The sequence below is a fragment of the Equus asinus genome, unplaced genomic scaffold, assembly GCF_041296235.1.
Source record: "Equus asinus isolate D_3611 breed Donkey unplaced genomic scaffold, EquAss-T2T_v2 contig_2, whole genome shotgun sequence".
Taxonomy (NCBI): domain Eukaryota; kingdom Metazoa; phylum Chordata; class Mammalia; order Perissodactyla; family Equidae; genus Equus; species Equus asinus.
This window is the reverse complement of record NW_027224849.1, coordinates 1,481,430-1,489,904: the sequence shown is the minus strand read 5'-3', so window position 1 is coordinate 1,489,904 and position 8,475 is coordinate 1,481,430. Positions and strand designations below refer to the sequence as shown.

At 38.1% G+C, this 8,475-nt stretch overlaps 1 pseudogene; it reads left to right on the top strand.

The window, feature by feature from the left end:
- The first annotated feature begins 2,417 nt into the window (after positions 1–2,417).
- Positions 2,418–3,035, top strand: LOC139043314 (myelin-associated neurite-outgrowth inhibitor-like; annotated as a pseudogene).
- The last annotated feature ends 5,440 nt before the right edge of the window (positions 3,036–8,475 follow it).

The window sequence follows — 8,475 nt, the reverse complement described above, 5'->3', positions numbered from 1 at the left end:
GTGTGTATAAATAGTGTGTGTTTGTATAGATATATTCCACATATAAGAGAGATCCTACAGTATTTGTCTTTCTCTGTCTGACTTATTGTATTTAGCATAATGTTCTCAGGGTCCAACAACATGGTCACAAATGGCAAGATTTCACTCTTTTTTATGGCTGAATAATATTACATTGTATATGTAGATATCATTTCTGTTTCCTCATGACAGTCTTGGTAGATTTTACATTTCTAGAAATTCATCCATTTCTTCCAGATCATCTAAATTGTTAGCATATAGTTGTTCATAATAATATGTAATGTGCTTTTTTATTTCTGTGGTATCATTTGTAATGTGTAATCTTTCATTTTTGATTGTATTTTTTGACCCCTCTTTTTTTTTCTTGATTAGTCCAGCCAAATTTTCGCCAATTTTGTTTACCTTTAAAAAAAAGCATTTCTCAGTTTAATTGATCTCTTTTATTGTTTTTAGTCTCAGTTTTATTTATTTCTACTACAAACTTAGGACTTAATTTATTCTTTTACTAGTTCTTTGGAAACTTCAAGGTTAGGTTGTTTATTTAAGGTTTTTTTTTATGCAGACATTAGCTCCTATAAAATTTCTCTTATTAACTATTTTCATTCCACCTCAAAAGTTTAGTATGTGGAAGTGTAGTTTGAGATTTTTAAATTTATTATATAAATTTATTATATTAAACAGAATAATTTCAACTACAGCTTGCATGGTAATAACTTTATATTTGTCAACTTTCTCTTTCACCAGTCCCCTCTTTTCTAGTGTTAAAAAATATACAAGATGTTTCCATTTCCAACATAAAAACAAATTAATTAAAAATGGTCTAAGTTTTTGGAATTGTTACATTCAATGACTTGAATGAATCTCCAGACAAGTATGCTCAGTGAAAAAAAGCCAATCCTGAAAAATTATATAGTGTATAAAACTCCTCTCATATAATATTTATGTAATATACATAAATTCATGTAATTCATGATGGAATTATAGAGTTGAGAATAAATTAATGATTTCCACGAATTAGGGGAGGGTGTGTTGGTGTGGCAGTAAATGGCAAACTGATGGACTCTCATGGTAATGAACCTGATCTGTATCTTGACCGCAGTGGAGGACACTCTAACCTACATTCATAATAAACTTACATAGAACTAAACGCACACACCCACACACATACTTTCGAGAAAAGTAAAACTAGGAAAATCTGAGAAATATTGAGAAATTTTATCAATGTCTCTGTGCTGGTTATAATTATTGTACTTTAGTTTTATAAGATGTCATCCTTGAGGAAAGATGGGTAAAAGTTACTTAGTATCTCTCTGCATTATATCTTACAATAGCATATGAATCTAAGATTACCTCTCAAAAGAAAAGAGTTTAAATTAAACAACAACAACAAATCAAGTATTTATACAAACAACATGGGTGAATCTCAAAAACATGTAGAATGACAGAACTCTTACTCAAAACTGGATGCCATAGAACTCCACTAGTATAAACGCCCAGAAAACAAACTAATCCAAGGTGGTAAAAAGTCAGAACAATGTGGAAACTTCTGGGGTTTGGGGCAAGGATTAACGGGAATGGGCGTAGGAGGAAGAAATTTTCTGCAGGATAAATTCAACACACTACGTGGGTGTATGCATTTGCCAGAATTCATTGAGTGGTACATTTAAATTTGTGTATCTGACTGTATTTAAGTAAAAATATAGCATATGTAGTTTCACATACCAATTTTTTTAATTGAAAATATAGAAATAAAATTTAAAAATAAGCAAACAACTCTAATTAGTTAATATTATATATCTATCCTCAGATGTTCAGGGGCTAAAGTGTACCAGTGTCTGAAATTCACTTTGAAACAAATAAAATAAATAAAATGGACTAAATGGAGAAAGGCATTCATAAATATATAGTTATGTGATAAATAAAAAACAGTTAAATGAAGATAGAAATATGAGCATTGACTGTATATAAGTCTTTCAACTTATTCATTTATAAAATAATTTTCATACTCCAATGTTGGGAGAAAAACAAAAATATCAAAGAATATATAAAAACAAAAGATGTAGCAGCGTGGGCGGGTCGCGCGGGCTGCGGAGAGGCGGGCCGGGCGCGGAGCAGGGGAGAGGCCCGCGGCGGCGGCGGCGGCGGCGGCGGTGGAGACTGGCCCTGGCGGCTCGGGCCCCGCATCGGAGCAGGCCTCGCGGCGCTCCCCCGGCCGGCGAGCTGGTCAGCGAGGCCCAGGCCGCCCGCGCGGCGCGGGGAGCGATTGTTACTTTAGCTGATGGGTGCTTATCGGACGGCCCACATGGAGAAGAGCTTCATCGCTGCAGAAAGTGCTGTTGGACAGCGCTGATCTGGACTCCTGTCTTAGCCTTGGTTGTGGATGTCATGTTCTTGAAATCATGAATCCTATTTATAGCCCTGGTTCCTCTGGGGTTCCCTATGCAAATGCCAAAGGAATTGGTTATCCAGCTGGTTTCCCCACGGGCTACACAGCAGCGGCTCCCGCCTACTCCCCCAACATGTACACTGGAACGAACCCCACCTTCCAAACAGGTTACACTCCTGGCACACCTTACAAAGTGTCCTGTTCCCCCACCAGTGGGGCAGTGCCACCATACTCCTCCTCCCCCAACCCCTACCAGACCGCCGTGTACCCCGTGCGAAGTGCCTACCCCCAGCAGAGCCCATACGCACAGCAAGGCACATACTGCACACAACCCCTGTAGGCAGCACCTCCTCACGTCATCCACCACACCACGGTGGTGCAGCCCAATGGCATGCCGGCGACGGTGTACCCTGCACCTATCCCTCCACCTACAGGCAACGGGGTCACCATGGGCATGGTGGCTGGGACCACTATGGCGATGTCAGCAGGTACCCTGCTGACTGCCCACTCCCCAACTCCTGTCGCCCCTCACCCAGTCACGGTGCCCACATATCAGGCCCCCGGAACACCCACCTACAGCTACGTGCCCCCTCAGTGGTGATCACCCTGCGATGTTTGAGGATGGAGCTGTGCGGTCACATAATGGAGGTTCCACAGCTGGTGCTGCAGGCCTGGCGCCTCCAGCCCGGACTTTCTTCCTAATGCTCTGACACTTAGCTAGCACTCCTGCGGCCCGCCCGGCAGGTCCCAGCGCCATGAGTCTCCAGCTGACTCTGGGTTGTTCTTACAGCAAATCCTGTTTTGTGGGCTGCCTGGCAATTTTTTAGCTAACTATAATGATAAAAACGGAGTATTAATCTATTCAGAATCACATCTAGTTGAATGCATGTTTAAAAAACAAACACAAAAACAAAGCTTGCTCAATCTACCTGCAGTGACTGATGCAAACCCATCATATGCAAAATCCAAAGGAATGGGAAGTGTTTTATAGCTTGTATCCCTAATGCACTGTTGTAACGTATGCCAAGTCTTAAAGTTGTACGTGTTAAAGCGAATTTCTTCATAGAGCAAAAAAAAAAAACGAAAGATGTAAAGATTTTGAGTAACTCAGCTATACAAATACACAATTTATTAAGTGACTATTGATTACAACCCTTAAATAAGTTAAAATAAATTGAATATTTATAAGGAAAAAATAAGAAAGAATTCTGCACTTAGAAATTGAGAACAAGTCTTCTAAATTGCTATAGGTTTAGGAAGATGTAAAAAGAAATATATCAAGATGTATGAAAAAGAAGGAGATACTTTTCAAACTTGTAGGATATGACTGAAGACATATGGTAGAAGGGACATAAATTGCGGCCTGCATTTAATATTTAGTCACAGAAATACATTTACAGGAATGTTAGGCAATATATCTGGGGAATTAAGAGATATCTGAGAAAAACAAACTAAAAATAAAGTAAAACAAAAGTCTTCTGCCATATAAAAAATGATTAATTTACCATAAAGTAAAATTTAAAACAAACAGTAAACAGGTTCTGGAAGTTAAGGATGAAGATTTTATAAGAAACACAAAGGGAAAAAAAGTATAAGAAAAACTGGATGAAAATGCTACATACAAAAATTAATTGTTAAAGAATATATAACTAAAAAAAGTGCTAATTAACAGAACAGACATAACCAGTTACTGATTATTCTGCTGAATTGTCACACAGTGTAACCCTCTCAGACAACATCCAGGTAAACAAATTGCTTTAACATAATAAGCATCACCAAAATAAAGTAAATAAGTAAATGCACAGGAGGAGATATTTGAAGAAATAATGAAATTTTTTTCCCATTTGAAGCAAGATTATATTTCCCCCTCAAAATTGATATGCAATGCCAAACATAATATAGTAAAAAAAATCTACACATGGGCATATTTGTAAAGTTTAAGACCATGAAAGGTAAAGAGAAAATTCTAAACTTTCTCAAAAGAATGCCTTACAAAACAAAATAATTATGGTCTCATCTGGCTATTCCGTGGCAACACTGATACATTTTATGCTCAATTTTGCAATAAGGAAACTAAAAGCTTCAGTTATTTTCCCAAAAATACAGCAAATGGGAGAGCCTGTCAATGTTGTCCGAATTTATTCCTAAGTAGTTGGATCCCGAGTTTCCTATACTCATCACCATATACACTTGTGTGTGCTCCTCTATATACGTGACTTTTATTTGTCCTTCAACTAGTATCTACCCAGTTGAATGCAAGTACAATATGGCAAGCAATGTCCTCAGCACTTTGGATGCATCAGTGAAGAACAAAGACAAAAATGCTTATGGGTGCATTATATTTTAGGTTGAGTGCATGTGTGTGTGGGAAAGGCAGATACTAAACGTAAACATAATAAATAGGTAAATTCTATTGTATGCTAGAAGATCATCAGTGCTACAGTGAAAGGAAAAGTGGGACAAAAGTGAGGCCCATCAAGAGTGACGGGGGTGATAGTGGGGAGCTCATGCTAGGCCCCACTGAGTAGCTACCTTTGGAGCACAGACTGGAAAGAAATGAGGGAATTCACCCCATAGATTCTTGGAGAAAGAGCAGTCTAGTAAGAGGAACCTCCAAGTGCACCAGCCCTCAGGCATGACTGTGGACAGTGTGTTCTAGAATCACATGGATGCCTGTTTGGTTGGAAGGAAGAGGAGAAGGTGAGAGCAGTGAGAGATGAGGTCAGAGGGTAAGTAGGACCTACACTGGTAGGGTCCTGGAGGCCTTCATGGGGACCATGGCTTTGGCTCCAAGGTTGCTGGGAAGCTGTTGCAGGGCTTTGAGCTGGGGAGTGCCATGATCTGACTCTCACATAGGACTCGGGCTACTCTGTTGAGGGTAGGTTGCTGAGGGACATGGACTGAAGAAGGGAGATTAGGCAAACATTTCAGAAATTCGAGTGAAAGTTATGAGCAGCTCAGAGCAGAGTGGTAGCTGTGGAGGTCCTGAGAAGTCACCAGATTCTGGGTGTGTTTGGAGGTAGAACCAACAGAAAAGCTGGTGGACGGGACACAGAGTGTGTGCAGTGAGAACCCTCATGGGTGACCTCAAAGCTTTGGGCTTGAGGCGCTGAAAAAAGTCACTGCCATTCAAAGTACTGAGGAAGGAGGTGCTGGGGCAGTATGGGATGGGGGATCAGGATACAGGTTTGGACTTATGATGTCGGAGATGTTTAAGAGCCATTCAAAGGGAAAGGTCACCTAGACAGGTGGATGAGTGACTGAATCAGCAAGCAAATATATATGAAATCTTTAGGAACCATCAAAACAAAGGCAAACAACCCACTAGAAAAAAAGTGTGCAAAAGGAATGAACAATAGTGTAACAGAAATTGTGGATGACCAATAAACATATCAAATACCACTGAGTATAATTAATAATTATGGAAATGAAAATGAAAGCATTAGGTAGTATTCCACACCTGCTATTTTTTTGTCAAATACTCAAGTGAGTGAACGGACCAGGTTTGGACAATGATGTGAAGCACAGTGAACTCGGATGCATTGGGGGTAGAAGTATAAATCTGTGCAATCACTGAAAAATAAACAGGAATTACCTGGTAAAGGTTCTACAATCATTTATTTTTGTCTTAAGTGTTCACTGTAAAACAATTTCTACTTTCACAAGGAGACTTGTCCAGATACACTCATTGAACTCTTATTTGTAATTGCAGAAAATTAGAGGAAAAAGACCTGAGTAGATTGTGTTTAAACAACATAAAACTATACAGAAGTTATTATCCTTTTAAGTGATTTATAAACATCAGCACATCAGCATATCCCAGGACAAAAGGCAAGAAAAGAAAAGACAAAAGAACACTTCCAGTGTGATTCTTTGAATATAAAGCTCAAAAGAGACACACACATATTTGAAGATACAAACACTTACGATAAGGTTATAAAGAAACCAAAGGATTGACTGAAACAAATTTAAAAATGTAGCTCTCTGGGAAATGTAGGAAGAGGCCACCAGGGGTTTGAATGGATTGCTGATGTATATTTCCTATATATGTGATGATCACAGGTTATTACATTTTATTTTAAATGTGTAAATATTAATAAGATGTATTCTCTTGTGTGTACAATATATTTTATAATAAGAATTAAAATAATTTTAATTTTAAAAGTTTCAAAAATCAGCACAAAACCACTAAGGAGACTTCACCTTGTGGTTCTACTTCACCATATTAATGAGTACACTATTGTCATCCCACTCTCGATATACTTGCAAACACAGACCTGCTTCTGTTAAGCAAATGATCCACTCACTGCGTTCCAGAAATAACCTAAATATGGCAAGCACTCAATAACATTTGCACCAAAGTAGACCGGAAATCAGCAGTTGATTTGAACATTCACAGCAATGGGAAGTCCAATGGCTAACAAATACGGGAGGAGATGATCACTTCCATACCTAATCCATAGACAGCAATAAAATATTACTTTATTCTCACCAGAATGATGATAAACTTAGCATCATGGTTGTGGGATCCCAAACAAGCAAAAAGATGATGGAGGACATATTACTGTAGATGCGACAAAAAAAGTGCATAAATTTGGACCAACTTGTGGAAGAATCTTAAACAATTTCTGCTCCAGACACACCCCAAAGACTAATAGTATGCATATCAAATACATGTGTATTTACACGTTTGGAGAAAAGTTTTCTGTGACAAGAAACTCTAGTTAAATAAATCTGCAGATCTGAAACAGGTGAAATGTTGCAGAATGGGTGGATCTGAACTACAGGCTCTGTCACTGGGGCAGAGGGCAGCAGCTTCCCAGAGATAGAGATGAACTGGAGCAAGACCCTTTATGTGATGTCGGAGGACGTGGTGGGCTTTTGCCTTTTGCAAAGGGCTAATACATATTAATCAAACTGATATCTGTGGTTAAGCTTTTAATGGGAAGTTTTGAGGTCAGGAATTTGAGGAGAAAGGCTCAGTATTACTGCAAAGGAAATAAGACAAACTGTCTTCTGGCTGTGGACCTGCTATGTCCACAATATCTGAATGGGGAACACAACTCAAGTCATGAATCATGGGAACCAGTTTTGAGTTTGAACCCCAGATATCTGCTGAGAGGAAGTTATAAGCTGCTAGACAGAAAGGGTAAGCACAGATGGTGGGAGACAGAATATAATGTGTAAGTGAGTTTGTCTGTGTATTTGCGTGACACAGAGAGAGAGATCCAAATAGTTGAGTCTAATGTTAAAAAAAAAAATAACCCCAAACTACCATAGAAATAGGAACTTGTTACAGGTGGAATTTATATTGTGGATAAGAAAAGTCTTGCAACATACACATGCACACTTGAAATTTAATGAAATAGAAGTATAACTTCCATTTTAAAAGAACAGGAAATTTTGAAACAAATCAGGAAGGATGAAAGGAGAAAAATGAATGCAAAATAAACAAAACCAGAAACTTGGAAACGTAAAATATATGCACTGAAATAAAAAATAAAATAAATGGGACGCATTCTAGAATCAACATAGCCCAATAAAAATTTAGTTTACTAGAAGACAATAATGAGATATCTGCCCAGTATGTGACAAAGAAAAGAAGGTAAGAAATATAAAAAGCTGTTATAATATGGAGAAAATGAAGAGCGCATGGAGGTAAGGGGTAATAAAAATTAGCTATGAATTTTGCACCCTTTAATAAGATACACAAAGACTAAGCGCCATACAGTATGTTAGAAAATTGTGACTTTCCAAATCATAATTAATTATTTGGAGTATTATTAACATCTGTTTTATAATGTTATAATAATGATAATTATGTTATTATTATCTTAAACATTTATTGGATCCAAATACTTTCTTTCAAATTAGCACAAGAAAAAATGGGGGTGCAGAGATTGTGGGAGGCCTCAAACATGTTTCAATCCAAACGCTGTCTTTAAGTAGCTGGGAAGGTAGAAGCCTACGTAGAAGACGATGAATATAATCTTGCGCTGGTGCATTACCAGAGTAGTAGGAAGGAGAGACAGCTAATGGCACTTTTCTTATCCTAGAAGTTCTCCAAGATA